The 23,184-nt window shown below is 38.2% G+C and overlaps 1 protein-coding gene across 1 annotated transcript in view; it reads right to left on the bottom strand.

Moving 5' to 3' along the window:
• The window catches only part of FILIP1 (filamin A interacting protein 1), a 93,348-nt gene that overhangs the window by 6,000 nt on the left and 64,164 nt on the right, over nt 1-23,184 (bottom strand). The gene's annotated exons all lie outside the window — the stretch shown is intronic.

The raw sequence follows: 23,184 nt of genomic DNA, 5'->3' as shown, positions 1-23,184 counted from the left end.
CAGAAGTCAGGATACTGGTTACCCTTAGGTAGTGAGTAGTGACCAGAAGTGGGCATGAAGAGGACTAGTTTCCATACTTTTCAGGTACTAGTTTCTGTTTCATGATTTATGTGCTGTTTACATGAGATTGGTCAGCCTATTACATTTCAGTAAGCTAAACACTTGTGATATGAGTGCCTTTCTGCAGATGTGTTATACTTCAATAACAACCATTAACACTTAGGTCGTGCAATAACAATGACTATTTAAATAGTGTTTTCTGTATTCCAGGCACTGTGTATTATGTGTTTATTTTCTCTTCATAGCAATCCTATGAGACACGTACTGCTACTGTCATCCCGATAAGGAATGTGAGACACGATACTTGCATGGGGCCCACCATCAGGAAGTGGCAGTGTTCGCATTCAAACTCAGGCAGTAGGGCTCTGGAATCCTTGCTCCTCAGCTCTGCATCTTATGACTTCAAAAGATCATTTTATTTTGAATGAAAGGGCAGGTGCAGAAAAAAAGAACCTTGGATTTTTTTAATTTTGTAGGCAATGATCACCTTTAGGGACAAAGCAAGACAAGCTTTCTGATAGAAAGTTGATCTACATAAACTAACTTCAGCTAATGAAGAACCGGCACAGAATTTTGTTGCAGTTTTCTGATTTAAATGATTTTTTTATTTTTCAAAGATTTTATTTATTTATTTGACAGAGAGAGAGCACACAAGCAGGGGGAGCAGCAGAGGGAGAGGGAGAAGCAGGCTCTCCACTGAGCAGGGAGCCCGATGTGGGACTTGATCCCAGGACCCGGGGATCATGACCTGAGCTGAAGGTGACGCTTAACCGACTGAGCCATGCAGGTGCCCCTAAATGATTTTTTAAATAGAGAACTAGGTAGGGAGGAAGTCTGAATTACTATCAATACAAAAATATGGCAACCACAAGAATTATTATGTTTCACATGTATGAAATACATTTTCTCTATGGTGTCTATGTATAGCATTAAAAAGTAGGAATATAAATACGCCAGAATAATAATTCACCATCCTTGGTCAGTTAGCTTGTACCAATTTCTTTTATTGAAGGAGAGTTGACACACAAAGTTACATTAGTTTTAGGTGTACAACATAGTAATTCAACAACTCTGTATATTATGCAGTGCTCATCACAAGTGCAGCTACCATCAGTCACCATACAACACTATTACAACCTCATTGACTACATTCCCTATGCTGTACTTTTTATTCTTGTGACTTATTCATTCCATAACCAGAAGCCTGTATCTCCTACTCCCCTTCATAACTTGCACCAATTTTTAATAATTATTTTCAGTTATCCATTAAAACAGAGTTGAAATAATCATATTCACTTTATGTAGTCTAAGAATATTTTAATATTAATATGTTTGTCAGAGAAGCAAGTTATAAACATGTATTTGTTTAAGGATATTTTATTCTTTCAATATATTTTGCCTTATTTACCTTAGTTATTCTGAATGATTTATTTCAAATTTATGACTAGATTAGCTGATAGCCAAGTAAATAGAAGCTAATAGTCTCACATTGCATTGTGCAAGAAATGACTGGCCATACATCAAAGCTATTTGTGGTGTTAGAGAATTACTATAGGAATGTTCTTGTGATGTCATTAAGAATTTTTTCTGAAATTTAATTTCACAAACATCCCCTTGTGACTAAGCACCAATTAACTAAATACATGATTTCCAAAACCCATTATGACTTTATTCCTCCAATAGAACAAAAAGATTGTTTTCAAAGCCTATGGATTCACATGAACAATACTGTAATCGTTTCATTAAGTGTGGTTCTTACGTGTGGAAAAGGGCATTTTATTTATCATCTTTTCTTTTTACTTAAGTCAAAACAACTGAAATAATGTCACAGAACTGTAGACTAAGAGAGACTTTAGGGGATATTTTTAAATTCCTTAACCTTAACTAGACTATCTTGAGATGAATTCATTGAAAAATCAGTACTTTCAACTCCAGGTTTAAATGTTAAAATTTCTAAAGATATTTCTTTAAATACCCTATGCCTCAATGCTATTACAGACAGTGGGCTGGAGTGACTAAAACATGGGCAGACATAGCTGCACCTGAATTCTATCTTTCATTTTCCAACTGTAACCTCTGGCAATTGCCAAAACTCTCTGACCCTCAGGTTTTTTACTTATAAAATGAGGGATGTTAACACCTACCTCATAGGATTGTTCTCAACTTCGAGATAGTAGAAGTAAAGTGACTGACATATAGACTCAATACATGGATGTCATAAAACACAAAAATAAATGTAAGAACTAGAGAGTATGCATCTGAAAAGTCTGCCTAATGCTTTTTGTGTTGAATCTGTAAATATTTTCATGTCTGTAACTTGTCTTTGGTGGTAAAACCTGGGTTACTAATGTTTCAGCCAGAGAAAAATAGAAGGCTTTCTCAGGAGTAGGAAATCCTGTGACCAGAGCAGGAATTTGGCTTCTAAGAAACCACATTTTTCAGGTCCTCCTAGCTGTGATTATTCCTCTCTCTCTCTCTCTCTCTCTCTCTTTTGCCCCTTAAGCTCTCTCCTTCCCTCTTCCATCACTTCTTAAATTGTTCCCATCTCTTAAAGTGGATCTAACAGCAATACACAGCCCATTTTCTGGTTAGATGCAGAACCAAGGTAAAACTGTGTGACTCAGTCAGGACAGCCTGCTGATAGCCTTCTGTGTGAGCAGACTTGCACTTAAATTTCTACAGGGAGGACACTGGGGATGGGAAGGATGGGATGAATTGTGAAGACTTTGCCAAAGGTAACTGGCATGGGCTTTGTGACTATTCACTCACTAGGAAAAAGGGAGAAATAGAAAAAAATTACTTTGAGGCTTTCAGTCTGCATGATTACAGATAATACTTTTAACCGGAATAGGAAAAACTGGTGAGAAAGAGTCTTAGTAGAAAATTGAGGTAACAGCAAGATAGTCAAGTTGAAAAGTGTCTGGCCATAGTTAACAATACCGTATTGTACACTTAAAAATTTGTTAAGAAGGCAAATCTCATGTTAAGTGTTCTTTCCATAATGAGTAATTTTTAAGGATACCAAACAATTAGAAATGTAGTACTTTTGATGTAAATCCTATAAATTTTATAGCTCATATATATCTTAATGTCATTACCCTAATGACTCCCCACTGTCATTTACTTCCATCCAAGCCCTGAGCATCTTTTTCTGATAATTCTGCAACAGCCTCCCAATGGGTCTCCTCACAAGCTCTGCCACCTGTGAGCTGTGTGAACTTGGACAGGTTACATAATATGAGATATTGGTATATCTCACTTCCCACACTTATAAATTGGGCATCAAAATAGTACCTAATTGATAGGGTTTGTGTGAGATGCATATTAGTTAATATATGGAAAGCACTTACAACAGTGCCTGGCCCATACTGAGTGTAGTTTTAGCTATTTTTAAATTATAACAATTATTATTTCTCACTCTCACCCAAATTCGAATATAATCACAGGTTGTAATGGAACCCTGGCTCTCCATGCCTTCTTGTTGCTCTAAGAATAGAGGTGAAATGGCAGGGATGTCCACTATCACCACTGCTATTCAACATAGTACTATAAGTCCTAGCCTCAGCAATCAGACAACAAAAAGAAATAAAAGGCATCCGAATCAGCAAAGAAGAAGTGAAACTCTCAGTTTTTGCAGATGATATGATACTTGATGTGGAAAATCCAAAAGACTCCACCCCAAAACTTCTAGAACTCATACAGGAATTCAGTAAAGTGGCAGGATATAAAATCAATGCACAGAAGCCAAGACAGAAGAAAGAGAAATTAAGGAGTTGATCCCATTTATAATTGCAACCAAAACCATAAGATACCTAGGAATAAATCTAACCAAAGAAGCAAAGGACCTGTACTCAGAAAACTATAGAATACTTATGAAAGAAATTGAGGAAGACAAAAAGAATTGGAAAAACGTTACATGCTCATGGATTGGAAGAAAAAATATTGTGAAAATGTCTATGCTACCTAGAGCAATCTACACATTTAATGCAATCCCTATCAAAATACCATCACCTTTTTTCAAAGAAATGGAACAAATAATCCTAAAATCTGTATGGAACCAGAAAAGACCCCAAATAGCCAGAGAAGGCCGGTGGCATCACAATTCCAGACTTCAAGCTCTGTTACAAAGCTGTAATCATCAAGACAGTATGGTACTGGCACAAAAACAGACACATAGATCAATGGAACAGAATAGAGAGTCCAGAAATGGACCCTCAACTCTACGGTCAACTAATCTTTGACAAAGCAGGAAAGAATGTCCAAAAAAAGAAAAAAGAAAAAAAGACAGTCTCTTCAATAAATGGTGTTGGGAAAATTGGACAGCCACATGCAGAAGAATGAAACTGGACCATTTCCTTACACCACACACTAAAATATACTCAAAATGGATAAAAGACCTCAATCTGAGACAGGAATCTATCAAAATCCTCAGGAGAACACAGGCAGCAACCTCTGTGACTTCAGCTGCAGCAACTTCTTCCTAGAAACATTGCCAAAGACAAGGGAAGCAAGGGCAAAAACGAACTATTGGGACTTCATCAAGATAAAAAGCTTTTGCACAGCAAAGGAAACAGTCAAAAAACCAAAAGACAACTGACAGAATGGGAGAAGATATTTGCAAATGACATATCCGATAAAGGGCTAGTATCCAAAATCTATAAAGATCTTATCAAACTCAACACCCAGAGAACAAATAATCCAATCAAGAAATGGGCAGAAGACATGAACAGACATTTTTCCAAAGAAGACATCCAAATGGCCAACAGACACATGAAAAAGTGCTCAACATCACTCGGCATCAGGGAAATCCAAATCAAAACCTCAATGAGATACCACCTCACACCAGTCAGAATGGCTAAAATAACAAGTCAGGAAATGACAGATGTTGGTGAGGATGCAGAGAAAGGGGAACCCTCCTACACTGTTGGTGGGAATGCAAGCTGGTGCAGCCACTCTGAAAAGCAGTATGGCGGTTCCTCAAAAAGTTAAAAATAGAGCTACCCTATGACCCAGCAATTGCACTACTGGGTATTTACCCCAAAGATACAAATGTAGTGATCCGAAAGGCCACGCGCACACCATTGTTTATAGCAGCAATGTCCACAATAGCCAAACTATGGAAAGAAGCGGGGATGTCCATCAACAGATGAATGGTTCAAGAAGATGAGGTATATATACACAATGGAATATTATGCAGCCATCAAAAAATGAAATCTTGCCATTTGCAACGACATGGATGGAACTAGAGGGTATTATGCTAAGTGAAATAAGTCAATCAGAGAAAGACAAGTATCATATGATCTCACTGATATGAAGAATTTGAGAAACAAGACAGAGGATCATAGGGGAAGGGAGGGAAAAATGAAACAAGACGAAACCAGAGAGGGAGACAAACCATAAGGGACTCTTTTTTTTTTTTTAAGATTTTATTTATTTATTTGACAGAGAGAGACACAGCGAGAGAGGGAACACAAGCAGGGGGAGTGGGAGAGGGAGAAGCAGGCTTCCCGCGGAGCAGGAAGCCCAATGTTGGGCTCAATCCCAGGACCTGGGATCATGACCTGAGCGGAAGGCAGACGCTTAATGACTGAGCCACCCAGGCACCCCCCATAAGGGACTCTTAATCTCAGGAAACAGACTGACGGTTGCTGGAGTGGAGAGGGGTTGGGGGTATGGGGTGGCTGGGTGATGGACATTGGGGAGGGTATGTGTTATGGTGAGCACTGTGAATTGTGTAAGACTGATGAATCACAGACCTGTACTCCTGAAACAAACAGTACATTATATGTTAATAAAAAAAAAAAAAGAATAGAGGTGAGAAATCCATATCATGGCCTAGCATGATTGGATTCCTGAGTACCTTGGCAGGTTCATCTGAAGTCAGTCTTTTCCCTATGATCTAAGCTGCTAACATTCTTTGAATATGTTGTGTCTTTTGCCCTGGTATTTCCTCCCTGCTCCTCCTTTCACTCTGGCACACACACCTGAACGTATCTGGCTGATTTTTATCCTTCAAGTTTCACTTAAATGTCACTTCCTCCAGAAGCCTTCCTGACCAACCTGATTAAGGTAGATCTTCTTATAGACTCCCATAACACCCTGAAATCCTCCTTTATAAGACTAATCAACTTATAAATTTTTTTAAAGATTTTATTTTTAAAGATTTTATTTGTAAGTAATCTCTACACCCAACATGGGGCTCAAACTCACAACCCCGAGATCAAGAAGTCACATGCTCTTCCAACTGAGCCAGCCAGGCGCCCCTCGACTTACAATTTTGTAATGCCTGTTTACCTTTAATACATGTTGCATGAGGATACGTGCCATGTCTGTCTTGTTTGTCCCCTAGGACAATGCCTGACACATAGGAAGTGTTCAAAAAATAGTGACTGAATGGATAAATGAAAGAAAGAACAAATAAATAAGCTCGAGCTAGAAATAGAGCTCAAGTCATCTTACATAGAGATGTGTGAACTGAAGTTCCTCACAATGCTGGGTATAAATTTTTGTTGATGTGATTTTTACAAGGCCAGTAATTTGACATTAATAGGGGTCATTAGACAACAAGAAGCTCTGATCTAGTGAGCAGTGGCCTCTCTTGAAGACTGTGGTCTTTCTCGTCATCAGTCTCCTGGAGAAGAGGTGTATCTCCTAAGTGGAAACAAGAACAGAGACAGAGCCCTCTCTTTGTGGACTGGGAAGGTCTCCCTTACTATACGTCTATCTGTCATACTCCTATGAAGTACCTCTGGGAAAATTAGTACCCTAAATAATATTTTGTAGACCAGGCTGAAGTAAAGTTTTTGTGTCTCTCTCATAGGTTTTAGTGTTCTTTTGTGTTTTGTTTTGTTTGCTTGCTTGTTTTAGTTCTTTTTAAGAAAAGCTTCCAACCTCAGCTACAGAGAAACAAGAGAAGGTATTTTACCCACAGTTGGACCAGAATTCTAATGTTGGGGTAGTGTACATCTGGGGTCTAGTGAGAAGAACAGCAGTAATTAAAGCAAGAGATGTCTCAGGAAGAAAGTTACAGGAGATCATGGAAATAAGTTTGATCTCCAAAGGAGAAACTATGTAGAGAGAGAAAAAAGAAAGGATAGAGAAAAGACTTTGGGAAATGCTCAGAAATAAGGGGTAAAAAGAATGAGGAGGAGCTAGTAAAGACCTGGCAAGAGAAATAAGAGAAGAGAGTTCTACTGGGAGAGACCCATGGAGTGACACTGGCGCACCAAAGGAAGGGGGCACTTGTCTCCATTTGTCTACCTCCCTCCCTCGTCACTTTACCCTTCTACTTCAGGTGGGCTTTTTTTCTTCCCCTCTATCTAGAGAGCCTCATTTTTATATCAAACAAGAATTCAGAAGTACTATTATGTAACTATTCACAATACATAATGACTACAGCATATTATGTCTCCTTTTTCAAAAAATTTCCCAATAGTCACAGTTTCACTTTGTGCTTTAAACAATTCACTTCCTCTATATTACTAGGCCCCGTTGCTATGTAATTATGCTATTTAAGGAGGAGAATAAGAGGGAGTTGGTGTTGTTTGTGCCAACTAGTCTTATCACCTCCTCTCTGCCCATCTTGCCATCCTTCAACCATGATTCTAAGCAGATTAGCATAAAAAGGAAACAAACCAGAAGACCAAGACTAAGAAGATGAATTAGTACCCTGATTCTCATCAGCAGTTATAGGCAGAGCCCTAAGTATCCTGGAATCAAATTTATTCTTGGCAAGTTCTTAATTTTCAACAAGCATTTTATCCTATTTAAAGGATGAAAGGAAGACAAGTAAATGATCTAATAGATTTTCAGAATTCTATTGCCTTTCTTAAAAATGATTCTTAAGTGTATTCCTCATTTCTCTTTTCATGCTGAATAAAACCATATTTTTTTAACTTGCAAATTTATCATTTACACATTTTAGAAATTCAATTATTTTCAACTAGAAGACTTTAAAATTGTAGACCCAAATGTTCTATGATCGTTTATGGTATATATATATACATATATATACATATATATGTATATATATATATATGTATATATATATAGTCAAGATGCATCAATTTGTATAATTAAAATTGGTGAATTTTATTATATGTAAATTGTATCTCAATAAAAAATGTAGTGATAAAAAGAATACAAAAGGCCCTAGATGGGGCACCTGGGTGACTCGTTTGGTTAATCCTCTGCCTTCCACTCAGGTCATGATCCCAGGGTCCTGGGATTGAGCCCGGCATCGGGCTCCCTGCTTGGCGGGGAACCTGCTTCTCCCTCTCCCTCTGCTCCTCCTCACCACCAACCACCCCCAGCTCATGCTCTCTCTCTCTCTCTCTCCACCAAATAAATAAATAAAATCTTCTTAAAAAATAAAAAGATAAATAAATAAATGGCCCTAGAAAGTGTTTCAAATGTCAGATAAAGGAAGAAAAGTTGTAAACAAATATTACGAGAGTGACTTAAAATATAATAGAAAATATAAAATAGTTTATTAATCTTAAGGCAGAAAGATGTAAAAGCAGAGGTAGGGAAGCTAAAGAGAAGAGTGTAACATTTTCAGCTGGGTTGGGGAAGCTGATAGGAAGACAGGTTCTTGGGAAGACATGTTTCAAGTACTAGAAAACCTCTAGTTCTAATATTATTTCAAGAAGCTCTTAAAAGCCCACCCCAAATTCCAATTTTTGCTAATACCTAATTTTTAAAAGAAAATAAAGGCTAGCAAGTCCTTCAGTAATTAAAAAAAAATTATTTATCAACTACCTATTGCATCTTAGGGAGTGTGTTAAGTACTTTATTATTTCATCTCATTTTCACAACAACACTTTGAGCAAGGCATTACTGTACCATTTTATAAATAACAAAAGTTATTTGACTTAATCAAAGGGACAGGATTGAGAAGGAGTAGGTTGGGATTTTGAACCAGATCTGTTCGACCACAAACAAAGTGCTTTTAACAACAGTACCATTCCTCAAATTGATATTACTTGCATAGATCAAATTTGCAAGACTTTGTTTTTGTTTAGGTGAACTTCATCTTGCTTGGATTAGCCTATCCTTCTGGAATTGTCAAGATCTTCCTTGGACTCTGGTTTGTTACCCAGCTGATGCCAACTTATACCTAGCATGTGTCAATGGCAAAATGAACTCCAGACATTAATAAAAAGATAGGTCAATTTGCACAGAGCTCTTCACACAGTCTCAAGATCTCCCTCCCGTTGACATCAATCCATTCAGTAGCAGGGATACTGTCATTCATTTAGCTCTCGCCTACTGGGCTGTTATTCTTTTTCTCTTCTGAGCTCCCAGTCCTCCCCTATGAACCTGTTCCAACCACATCCTCCCCATGTCAGTCAACTACAACTAAATTCTTCCAGATGCTTAGGCCCCAGATCTAGAGTCATCCTGGAGTCCTTTCTTTCTCCTCTAGCTCTACAATTTTTCAGCAAATTTTGTCAACTCTACCCTCAAAATAGATTCCAAATCCAATTACTTCTCAGTTCCTCTATTGCTATCACCCTGGCCCAGGCCACCAATCATCTCTTATCTGGATTATTGAAATGACCACCAAGTCTGACTCCCAGCTTCTACCCCTGCTCACCTTCAGTCTGTTCTCTGCCCAGAAGCCAGAGTGATTCTAAAAAAAAAACAGTAAATCAGATCATGTCAGTCTTCTTCTCCAAGCCATCCAATAGTTTCCCATTTGACTCTGAGTGAAGCCAAATCACTACAATGACCTAAAAGACCCTACATTATCACCCCCTTTCCCTTACCTCTCCGACTTCAGATCTTAAAACTCTTTCTCTCATCCTTCACATATTCTAATAGATCATTCCCTCATATCCTTCAGATCTTTGTACAAATATCACTTTCTCAGGGAAACCTTCTTTGTCCACCCTATTTACCTTGTGCATTTCATAACAGAACTTTCTATTTCCTTTTCCTGCAATTTTTTCTCCATAGCACTTATTACCATCTAATACACTATACAATATACTTATTTTTTTAATTGACTGGCTCTTTTCTCTAAAATGTAAGTACCTTGAAAGGAGGATTTTTGTGTATTTTATTCACTGCTGTGGCCTGTAACGAGAACATAGCACATGGTGAGTTCTGTACATATATGTTGAAGATGATCACAAAAGGCCTTCCCTTGCTGAAATTCAAATGCACTTGGCCAAATTCCTTAACTTCTTTGTGCCTCAGCTTTCTCATCTACAAAATGGAGGGAATGAAAGTGCCTCCTTCATGGGGCTGTTGTGAAGACAACACGAAATGAAAAGGACCCCTGTGAAGTGCTTAGACAGTGACTATCCCATGGAATGCACTCAATAAATGTCAGCCATTGGTACTATTAGCAGCAAGTAGGGCACCTCTTCTTGTTTACTCATTTAGCAATCATTTACTGAACGTTTGCTCTGTGCTAGGCACTCTGCTGGGCATTTAGAGAAAAGACAAAACACAGTTTTTGTCCCTAAGGCATGGTATTAGTCTCTAAAGAAGAGGACAATTACACCAACAATCATAAAGACATACAAAAGAAACATATACCTTTGTGAGAACACAGAGGAAGGGCAGTGAAGTCATAGCAGGGCAAGGGAGTCAGGGAGGCTTCCAGAGGATATGACTCTTGAGTCTTAAAGGTTAAATAGGAACTCGGTAAGTAGAGAAGGCAAGGAAAGGGCGCTCTACACCAGAGGTCAGCAAACTATTGTCTGTAGGCCACATCTAATCAAGGCTGGTATTTTGTACAGATTTCAAGCTAAAAATGGCTCTTACATTTTTAAAGGGTTATAAAACATAACAAAAAAGAATATGCGGCAGACACTGTATGTGGCCTGCACAGCCTAAAAGAGCAGCCTAGTGGAAACAGTATGTAAAGACACAGATGTAGTGAAAAGAAGGGCCACATGCACCCCAATGTTCATAGCAGCAATGTCCACAATAGCCAAACTGTGGGAAGAGCCGAGATGACCTTCAACAGACGAATGGATAAAGAAGATGTGGTCCATATATACAATGGAATATTACTCAGCCCTCAGAAAGGATGAATACCAACTTTTACATCAACATGGATGGGACTGGAGGAGATTATGCTAAGTGAAATAAGTCAAGCAGAGAAAGTCAATTATCATATGGTTTCACTTATCTGTGGAACATAAGGAACAGCATGGAGGACATTAGGAGAAGGAAGGGAAAAATGAAGGTGGTGGGGAATTGGAGGGAGAGATGAACCATGAGAGACTATGGACTCTGAGAAACAAACAGGGTTCTAGAGGGGAGGGGGTGGGGGGATGGGTTAGCCTCCCACCCCCCTGTGATGGGTATCAAGGAGGGCATGTACTGCATGGAGCACTGGGTGTTATATGAAAACAATGGATTGTGGATCACCACATCAAAAACTAATGATGTACTGTATGGTGACGAACAGAACATAACAAAATTAAAAAAAAATAAAGTCACAGCGTTGAGAAATGGGAGATATTTTCAAGGCACAGCAGGGAGCTCAACACCTGTGGGGGACACCTGTGGGGACAGTGGGGGTTGGAATGAGGCTAGAAAAGAAGGACAAACCAAACAAAGCATCCCGTGGGCTAAGAGGATGAATCTGAACTTCGGATTCAGAACATGAGGAAATGTGACAGCTGTGTAGAGGACGGAGGTGTGTGTCCAGGAAGCTGCAGCTCACTTAGGAAGCCTCAAAAGGAGGAGATGAGAAACATGATGGAGTCTAAACTAAGATCTTGTCACTGAAAAAGGAGAGAAGGTGTTGCCCTGGGCAATTTTTAGGATTTGGTAACAGACTGAGTGAGGAATGAGAGGGAGAAATTTGGACAGACTTTCCAGCTTCTGGTCAAGGTTATTAGTTTGGTATCTGTGCTTATCATGCTTATCACATATAGGGTAACATAAGAGAAACAGACCTGGAGGGGAAGATCATGATGTTCCAAAAAGACAAACTGACTTTGAAGTTGCTGAGAATCCTTCAAGATCAATGCTTATATGTAAGCCTGGAGTTCCTACAGATGAACCTAGGCCAGAGATACAGACTGAGAGTCTCCAGGGACTGGTACAATCTAAAGCCATAAGAGAGAATGAGATAAGTAGGAGGTGTGTAGACCTAAGAGAGAACAAGGAGTGAGGACAGAAAAAAGACACAGAGATGAGAAAATATAAAGGAACTTAATGCAAGAGCCTGAGCAGAATAGCCAGAGAAACAGAAAGGAATCCAGGAAATAGTGCGTTCCCAGACACGAAGAGGGCTGAGAGACGCATAAGGAACAGGACATGTCCATAATGCCAAATACTCTGGAGAGATCAAGGGAGAAAACAGGAAAATGTCCATTGTTTCCATTTAAACTTAAATTTAAAAAGCTTTTCCCATTGGATACATCAATATGGATCATCAGTACTTCATATGAGCAGTTTTAGTGGAGTTTCAGAATAAAATACAGAGTAAAGCCTAGCTGAAGAAAAAACAAGAAGAAAAATACAAAACATGGAGACAAATATCTGAGACTAATTATTTGAGATCTTGATTGTGAAAAGAAAGAGAAACAGGGACGTGGATCCAGGAATCAGATAGGGCAAGATCAACATTTTAACCCTTTATATACACATATATGTATGTGAGATTAGCATGTTCTCACTTAACTTTAAAGCTTTTTTCTTTATGGAAATAGTCCAGTTAATAAATAATGATAGAATACCATTATTAATAAATAAAGAAGTAATTATAGAAAACCACTGTTCTGCAATGCCCAATGAAATAGTGGATGTAGGCAATGTCCATCAATGTCTCCCAAGAGAGATAGGCAAGTGTTATATACATATGTACATACCTCCACCCAAGAAATATTCCTACCAAAAAAAAAAAAAAAGTGAACCCAAATAAGGTCAAGCCGCTGTAACTATTTACTAGTTTATAGGAAAGACAGGGGCAAGAAACATACTAAGTGACACTGTGATGATGCAATCAGAAAAACCCAAAATGTAAGGGACAACCCAGCATAAAATACTACCTTAAATAAATAAATTGCAAGAAGAAAAAGGCCTGGGGGAGGGGAAGCTATAGATTAAAAGAAATTTAGAAGACATATCAGCCAATTATAATATACTTGGATTCTTATTCAAGCTAGTTTTAAAATAAGACGATTGGAAAGATTACATTGTTAAGGAATTATTACTAAATTTAGGTGGATATTTTTAAGGATATTTTTAAAGAGAATCATTGTCTTTTAGAAATATATATTGAAATATTTATGAATGAAATGATATGTCTGGAACTTATATAAAAACAATCCAGGGCAAAGAAAAAAAAATAATCTGGGGGGAGGGGGGTGGAGAAAAACCCAGGGCAGTGGGAATAGATGAAACCAGACTGGTCATGAGTTGATTAACTGTTGAAGCTAAGTGATGAGTATATGAGGATTCATTATACTATTCTTTTTATTCTTGCAAAGGTTTGAAATTTTCCAATATAAAGGTTTTTTTTTTTTTAACCCTTTTTGTGATCTTTAGCTTCACCCCCTCCCAAATCTCAGCTCCTTTGGTATCTAGTCATATTTTTACTTTCTTTACAGTACCATGTATCCCTCATATTTGTTTGTGATTATGAGTGATTCTTTCATTTATTTCCATACTTATAAAATGAAGCATATTAAAGACTTTTACTTTTTCTTCCTCACTGGGATCCATCTGATGCTGAGTCAAACATGCTAAAAAAAAAAAAAAAAAAATCCTTGCCCCGTTCTGTTCCACAGATATTTATGAATTTATCTTTCCTTTTAAGCACAATTTTTGTTGTTGTTGTGGGGGGAAAAGGGAAGTGAGAGTTTTTTTAACTTTATCCTGGTTATCTACCCTTGAGATAAACACCTTCCCTGGAACGGTTTCAATCTGTGTTCCTAAAGACCCAGGGCCACCCCTGACTAAAACCATTCTCACTTCTCATCCTTGGAAAGTAAACCATGTAAGATTTCACAGGTTCTTTTCCCCAATGTTCTTGACACTCTCACTTCTATCATTTTTTTATTTTTATCAAATTTATCAGCATTAGCCCCAGAGCAGCAATTTTTCTCTTCACTTCCTTTAGATGTTGTCACAACATCATCTTAATCCAGGGGATCCCATTTTGAAACACTGATGTCATTTTAAAAGTTAATTCCGTTTGTTTCTCACCCAGATCATGCTAATTTCCCTTCTCACTATTTTTATTCTTTTATTCTTCTTCAACTCTCCCTGTATGTATGCCTCTCTCTCTTCCAAGAGAAAAGGCAGGTTAAAACTAGCAAGGGCATGATAGTAATTAAAGATGAATGAACCTCAAAAGACTCAAGTTTGCATGTAGGTAGAAGTCTTTGATCACATGCATTTTTTCCCAGCTAGAGCATAGAACAGAGCTAAGCAGCTTGGCAACATGATAGGACATGGTTTTACCAAATGACTTGGGAAGAAGTGTTATTTTTCATAAATTGCTTCAGTTCCTCAAGATGGTGTCTACTATTATAATTATGCAGCATTAATCTAACTTCCCAATATACGGCACAGGCCTGAGATTAGGGTGAGTTGAATAAGGCAGGGTGGTGCAGCTGCACTCAGATCCTGTCCTCATTTGAAATTTTGTTCATCATTGATTTTTTTTGCATTGATTTTTATTTTAAAAAGTAATGCATTAAAATATTGTATATCTTGCTTACTGAGTTTTTTGGCATCCCCTTAAATCTTGTACCAAGGTAACGCCTTCATTTGCCTCACCCTAGTCCCAGCCCTTGAGCTCTGAGTTCTAGATAATCATTTCTTTTATGTATAAATAAATGGCAGGACACAAACTTTTGAGTTTTGTTTTTCTTTTGTGTTTTTTTAGTAGTGGGGATGAGTTTACAAAAGCCTTTGTACACTTTTCCCTTTTTCCCTGTTGTGAAAACCAGCAGTATTGTGGAACATCTGATCTCAAACTTTGTTTTTTTAAAGATTTTATTTATTTATTTGTCAGAGAGAGAGAGATTGCGCACAAGCAGGTAGAGCGGCTGGCAGAGGGAGAAGCAGGATCCCCACTGAGCAGGGAGCCCGATGTGGGACTCGATCCCAGGACCCCAGGATTGTGACCTGAGCTGAAGGCAGTGGCTTAACCAACTGAGCCACCCAGGCATCCCTGATCTCAGACTTTTTGACCCTGGCCCAATGTAGTGGGACAGAGGCCTTTCTCACCTACTCTCACAATAAAAAAGAAATTGGTGATAAAAAATTAAAAGAAAAGAAAAATCAGTAAACTTTTTGCTAGCAGTTTTCATGAACTGCTTATATTTCACAAGAGAAGACTCTAAAGTTTATTTTATATAATAAAACTATATCTTACAATTTAAAAATAATCTAGTAGTTTAATTACATTTACTTTGATATTATAATCCAAGTAATGCAAACACACACACACACACACACACACACACACACACACACACACACACACCCGCCCGAGACAAGTTATCACAAATGAAGTTTTACTCTTAATCAGAACGGATTAGGTATAATCTTGCTCTAGAATGGGCACATTGATGACATGCCTTGAAGCCTAGCTTTTGATGCAAAAATTCTCACCAAAATACTAGCCAATACATTAAAAGGATTATTCACCACGACCAAGTGGGATTTATTCCTGGGCTGCAAGGTTGGTTCAACATCTGCAAACCAATCAATGTGATCCAATACATTAATAAAAGAAAGAACAAGAACCATATGATCCTCTCAACAGATGCAGAAAAAGCATTTGACAAAGTACAGCATGCTTTCCTGTTTAAAACTCTTCAGAGTGTAGGGATAGAGGGTACATACCTCAATATCATAAAAGCCATCTATGAAAAACCCACAGTGAATATCATACTCAATGGGGAAAAACAGAGCTTTTCCCTTAAGGTCAGGAACACAGCAGGGATGTCCACTATCACCACTGCTATTCAACATAGTACTAGAAGTCCTAGGTTCAGCAATCAGACAACAAAAAGAAATAAAAGGCATCTGAATCAGCAAAGAAGAAGTGAAACTCTCAGTTTTTGCAGATGATATGATACTTGATGTGGAAAACCCAAATGACTCTACCCCAAAACTGCTAGAACTCATACAGGGATTTAGTAAAGTGGCAGGATATAAAATCAATGCAGAGAAATCAGTTGCATTCCTAGACACCAACAACAAAACAAAAGAAAGAGAAATTAAGGAGTTGATCCCATTTACAACTGCATCCAAAACCATAAGATACCTAGGAATAAATCTAATCAAAGAGGCAAAGAATCTGTACTCAGAAAACTATAGAATACTCATGAAAGAAATTGAGAAAGACACAAAGAAATGGCTTTTGAAAATTATAAACTAAGGATATGCGTTAGGGCCCCTCTGTGGGTTGGCCCCACAACCCACAACAAACTAAACTGATTATGAAGTTTAACCAATAGCAATTTATCTTTAAAAGGCACAGATGGTAACAACTGAAAACCATGAAAAGCTCATGGTGGATAACAAATTATTCTTCTTGAAGATTATGGGATTTCCTACTACCAGGTAAGCACATGTTCAGTTTGTTTGCCAGCTTGTGGTAGTAGCCAGACTCCCCTGGAAAATACCCTCTTAGTCTTTAAGAAAAATCTAATAACATGCTAATTTAAATTTACAAATGTCATATTTTAAAATAAATCCTCTAGTATATTACTAGCAAATTACTCTTAATTATAGTAGAAATTAAAGTCTGGGAGATTATTTGTCATTTGCTCATAAAAACATAGAAATAACTGTTTTCTTCTGATTGCGGCCCATCAGGAGGTCCATATTGGGGAATCACTACTTGAGAGGGAGCTCCCGGGTCATACTGTGGTATGAAGCTCCCTGACTCACAGAACTATAACTATGATTCACTAATTCACTTAGTAATTCAACAAAGAAGGGTTGAATGCCCTACCATTGTCAGATAGTATATTAGATCCTTAAAATAAAAAAGTTGCAATGCTGTGTGAAAAGTACAATTTATGCTTTAAACATAGGCTATTGAGGGACACCCAAGGGTAGGGATGTGACTGTAGGAAATATTTCCCAATACCAGTCCTCTGCTGTCAGGGGTGCAGCCATATGACTCCTTTCAGAGAACAAGAGAAGGGTTCCTCTGCTGTCTACGGAACCAGTCCCAAACTGGGTGCCTAGCTTGATGCTCTGACTGACAACCGGATTTCAGTCCCCATTCTTTCATTAGTCAGGTGCCCCAGCAAACTACAACCTGCACAACCACACACAATAGTCCTATGGGCTCTTCTTTTTCATCATTCAAGTTTCATTCAGCTCACATTCCTCCTCCCCAGAGATGCATTCTCTGACCAGCTTATTGAAAATAGTTTCCCCAGCCACTCTCCATCATATCACCCTATTTATTTCTTCCACTGCACTTCTGCTATCTGAAATCATCTTATTCATTTATTTGTTTACTTGGATATTGTCTGTCTCCCCACCTCTCCACAGGGCAAAAGCTCCTTAAGAGCAGGGTCAACGGCTGAACACCAGCCGCCTAACAAAGTGCCTATTAGAGGAGGTGCTCAATCAACATTTCATCAATGAGTGAATAAACAAAGATTATCCAGATGAAGAATGGGGAAATAGTATGCCATGTAAAGGGAAAAATGCACACAAGTGCAAGAAACAGAACCTCACTCAGAACAGCACAGAGTCCATGTGAGAGCCCAGAGGAGGACGTGGGAAAATGTCAAGGGATGACTCCAGTGGAAGGTGGGGGTCCGATCGTCAAGAGTTTGTATGCTCTCCTAAGAAGCTGGGCTCCATCCTGAGGGTTATACAAAGTTCTGTAAGGACTTCAAGAATAGTAACAATATCAAATTTGTATTTTATAATATTCTGATGACAATATAGTTGTAAGGATTAGAGAAGAGGGAGACTAGAGGCAAGGAGATCAGTTAAAAGTATTGAGATTTTCCAACCCAAAAAAAGGACTAAACTAAGATTACATTGTAATACAAGAAAAGGAGGTTTTAAGAATGATTAGGATGTAGAAGTATCTGGTTTTTGTGCCTGAATGTGAAGGATAAGATAGAAAGAATTATATAAGATTATTCCTGCATTTTGACATGGGTGACCATGTGAATGATGGTACACTCCTTGACCATAATGGCCGCATCAGCATCACAATCCAGCCAACTGATCTAAGTGATACCATGTGGAATCTTAGGGAAATAGTTATGGTGTACCAACTGCCCAATTTTTCCTCAAGACAACTTGAGCAGAGGGCAAAGCAATATTTTTAAAAAACTCATCTCAGCTGATTCAGCATAGACAAGATAAATCTCCAGGTCTTTTCTGGAAATATGACTTTTTTTTTAAAGATTTTATTTATTTGAGAGAGAGCACGAGAGAGAAAGTGAGAGAACAAGCAAGCATGAGGAGAGGGAGGGCAGAGGGAGAGGGAGAAGCAGGCTCCCTGCTGAGCAGGGAGCCCAACAACACACAACAAGGAAAATGACAAAGACAACAATGATGAGACAACAAGGGGTTTGATCCCAGAACCCTGGGATCATGACCTGAGGTGAAGACAGACACTTAACCAACTGAGCCACCCAGGTGGCCCTAGAATTATGACTTTTTGAAATGTCTTATAAGTCTCAATTTAATTCATCTTTGAAAAATAAGTATAGTTGTCTCTTACAAACAAATCAGGCTCTCAACCTCTTGGGAGGGAGTGTTTTTGAATAGGGACATCAACTCACTTTATGGGATCAATGTTATGTATAGCTGTAGAAAAAAATTGTTATTGAACTTACTAAATTACCAAGCTTGTCATTTGTATATTATTTAATAACACAAAGCTCTATACTTCTAATTATTATCCTTTGTCCTGCATATTTTCCATTTACCTCTCCAGTTCCACTCTCCACCATTCTCAATCCTGGCAGGCTGATCTTGAGGCATTGTAGTGACAAGCCCCTTCTGGCTTCAAGTTTGGTTTTGTTGATAGGAGGCACTCACAGGAGATTGGAGAATGAGGTATTAATTCCCTCCGGAGTCTTGGGTATTTGGCTTCATTCTTCTACTGAAGGCCACAGTCTCTTTAGACAGCCCTCTCTGATAGATACAGTTACTTCTGAGGGTTCTGGGAACTACTCCCTACCTCCAAGTTAATGGGTAGTAAGAGGTATACACTCCTACACTCCAAATGCCTCCCCCCCCCCTTACTAGCCCTAGGGAACTGCGGTGTCCCTTATTAGCTTCCCTTACACGCGTATATAATGTTAAGTTACCCCATTTGATTCATCCGGGTTTTTTGCTATAACCTAAGCAGATCATATAAGAGATGCAAATGTTAGGGCTCAGTATCATATCCCTTCTCTACACCTAACACATACTTTGTAAGACAAATCTGTAGCTTGTCCTATTATCATAGGACAAATCCACGAAGAAAGGAGTCACAGATAGTCATGGCCGAGAGTGGGTCAACAAAAAGCTGAAGAAAAAGGAAAATGACAGGCTTATAGCCACATGTACACATTGCTATGGGTGGGAAGCAGGAACAAGAACAAAAATGAAGTGGAAGAAGGAAGAGGGAGGCAGAGTACTGTTCCTCTTCTCCCTCAGACCAGACATGAAGGGGTCTCATCTGTCCCCATTTTAAAGCTAGGCAGCAGAGAAGGGCCTTGCCTTGGATCCCAGGACAACAATCCTAAAGTCTAGCTCTCTACTTTTGTCATTTTGCACTGTAGGTTCTTTAGGTAGAAATTTTCTGGTTGATAAAAGAGAAAGACCACAAATACTAAAAGCTGAATGGGAATATTCAGGAGGAAAAAAAATGGACAACTCCTGACAGAGGACCAAATATGATGTCACATGGAGCAATTTGTGTAGAAAATTAATCTCTGTGTAACTCAATCATGCCAATAATTTTCATTGGCTGAAAATATACATTATTTTTTTGAAATCTGTCATTTCAAAGCTAACCCTCAGTGCTCAGGGTAGTAGTTCAGACAATGTGCTCCAGAAGGAGATAATCCGGTTTGAGTCTAATTCTGCCCCCTACCATCTTGGGCAAATTTCTTAATTTAGCTCTTTCTCAGTTTCCTTCCCTATAAAAGAGGGATAATAATAATAGTACCTATTCACAGGGTCATTGTCAGAATCACATGAATTATTATATGTAAAAGGCTAAGTTCTCAATAAATATTAGATACTATTAATAATAATCCTAAATTGGAACTTACTGTCAATTTGCATCTTTTCCTTCCAATGAGAATTAATTCTTCAAAGACAATGAGGAGGGAGGTGCATCTATGGATATTATGTAAATATAATCTCATTGAAAATGTTTATCTTGTGGGCATGGATGAGTAGTTTCTACCCACAATAATATGCCTTTTATTGTGTTTTCATATTTCCTAAGTTGTTCAAAGTACTTTCAAACATCCTCAGATTGATCAGATGAAAAATTGTTTAAACAGTAGAAAGTGTTATTCTTTCTTTTGGATGTTTTCTCTTTTTTTCTTTTTAAAAAAATTATTTATCTATTTGAGAGAGAGACCGAGTGAGAGAGCACAAGCAGGGAAAGGGGCAGAGGGAGAGGGAGAAGCAGGCTTCCCACTGAGCAGGAGCCCAATTCGGGACTCCATCCCAGGACCCTGGGACCATGACCTGAGTCAGAAGGCAGATGCTTAAGCCACCGACTAAGCCACCCAGGTGCCCCATTGATGTTGTTTTTAAAAAATCAGCCAGCTGAAAAAATTTACTGAATGATTTTCATGAGGAACAGAAAATGCCATGAGCCAGGGAAGTTTGTCACCTAAATATGTGGCCCTGGGCTCTTTCTTCCCAGTGGCCCTCTCACCTTCCCCTACTCTAACCCAAAGAGATCTTTCTTATCCCATTCCTAAAGAATAAGTCACCCAGGTTCATCACACCTAATTATCAGATGCTCATCTAGGCAACACTTGTGCATTATCACAAGTAACTCTCTCCCTCAGAAAATAAGCAAAATGTGGTGGGGGGGGGAGGGGGAGCGTCCCTTGGGAAGCCAGAGAGTAGGAGGATGTTTTGAGGCAGGTGGGTTTTTAGGTCCCTGTAATCACAATGTGAGGGATCCTCCCGCTTGCTTAAATAGGGAGGCTTCTCCTCTGTGGGCTGCCCTTGTGGTCACACAGAACATGAGGAGAGGAGCTGAGAGTGTGAATCAGATTTCCTAAGACTATTCAAACAAGTGAAGACAGTCCACAAAGGTACAAATATACCTCATTTTACTCTGTATATGCATTTATAGGGTGCTGGACAAAAGTTATATTTTAAGTTTATATATTAGGCTTTTAAGCTTATACATTAAAAGAGCTCACAATATAAAAACATACCCTTTTGTAAAGCCTTTTACTAAGATACTATTAAGTTAATTTGTCTCTTGGGTAAATTCATTTTCATAACCAAGATGTGTTTAAAGTAATATAGATATAAAATAAGTAACAAATTAACTTAAGTACATAAATCACTGATAGTACATTCCCATGCATTTATTTACTCAAAAAAATAACCCTCTCCCTCTTTAAAATGGCATTAGAATTTATTGCCATTGTACCTAGAGGTCTTTTAAGAAGCTTTTAAATATAAACATACATGAAGTTTCACTAAATACTTTTGAAATTATTATGTTAACATTTATCTAACCAATTGTGGAAAAACTTTAAAGCTAATGCAAAAAATAAGAAGTCAAAACAATAAATTAAACTCCAAAATCCCAAGACTTAACTTTGTATTGATCCTGACTATTGTTAATCTAGAGAAAAGGAAATGTGAGTGCCCTTCTGTTGTGGAAAGAATATTTAGTTTTACAAGTAAACAGAAGTTCATCCATCACATGGAATTAAGAATCTGGGCAGATCAATGTAATGAACCCAAGATTTTCATCTCAGTTGAACTCAAGATTTTCATTGCTTTAAACACAGACAAAACATTATTAACAATCAATGTTACACAAAATTAAATCTACACAAATGAAAACCATACCATCTGCCCTTATGTTCAAATTTCTATAAAATGGGTCATGTGAATCTGAAATCATGCTATAAAAATTTGGTTTTGGCCAAGTAAAGTTCTTTTGTGAAAGACTCACACTACCCTCCAGCCCTACTGAGCGCTAAATGCAAGCTATTTATTTTGACACACTCTGCTGAACTCAGACAATGTTTTTTAGGCGTTTTGAAAAATTACTAAAGTTGAACTTTTTACACAATTGTTTAACATAGTCCAAACTTTAATCCCATTCCCACTTTGAAATCGAACCTCCTATTTTCTTTATTATTCTTGTTATCACGGTCACACTGTTTCAGAACAAACACAGCTTTCTTTGGATCACTATGCATTCTAATTCATTGCCAACCTTTACAAGCCTTCCCCACATATGCAAAGAGATCTGCAGAAAATCCATGTAACACTGACAAATTTTGAAAAAATATTTTTACCTTAAATTAATTTTTGCTCACCCAGAAATTATTAACTAGAAGATACATTTACAGCACATGGAAAGGCTGTTCTGTTAAAAAGCCTTCAAAACACATTAGTGCTACTGATGGCAGCAAGATACGCGATTTTTCCATTCTTATACGAACTCCCCAAGTTTCTGTAGGATGAGATTGCTTTTCCCTCCATAGAAAAACAGGAGCATGCCTCATACCACAACAAGGTGCATCTTGGCCAGTTCCAGTCAAGGATTCTGAGGTACCAAGGAAAGTCACAATAAGCTGGTCATTTTCAAGGGTTGTCACTGTCCACGCTCAGTAAAAGCTATAGCCGAGAGCTGAAAGGTTGTCGAGTTTTTACAGCCCTTGTCAGATTAGTCAGGCTGTACAAATGTCCAAACCCAGCTTCTAAGATGCTCTTTGCAATAACACTTAGAAATGAGTTTACTGCCAAGTAAGCCTATTAACAAATGAAATGCGCATGGACGAAAGTAACAACTAACGTTGCTTAAATCAAAACAGATCTTGACTTCCTTACCTTAATACTAGGAAGCATAGTAGCTTTTGTTTTTGTTTTTGTTTTTTATAAGGGGGTACTGAAGTTTGTTCAACAGCAGCAGGCCCTGCTCAGCCCCCTACTCCACAGGGAATT

Source organism: Eumetopias jubatus, unplaced genomic scaffold (genome assembly GCF_037043125.1).
Source record: "Eumetopias jubatus isolate StellerSeaLion01/CBP00866 unplaced genomic scaffold, mEumJub1_p1.0 scaffold_6, whole genome shotgun sequence".
NCBI lineage: Eukaryota > Metazoa > Chordata > Mammalia > Carnivora > Otariidae > Eumetopias > Eumetopias jubatus.
The sequence above is the reverse complement of the archived record's forward strand: the minus strand, read 5'-3'. Positions and strand labels throughout refer to the sequence as shown.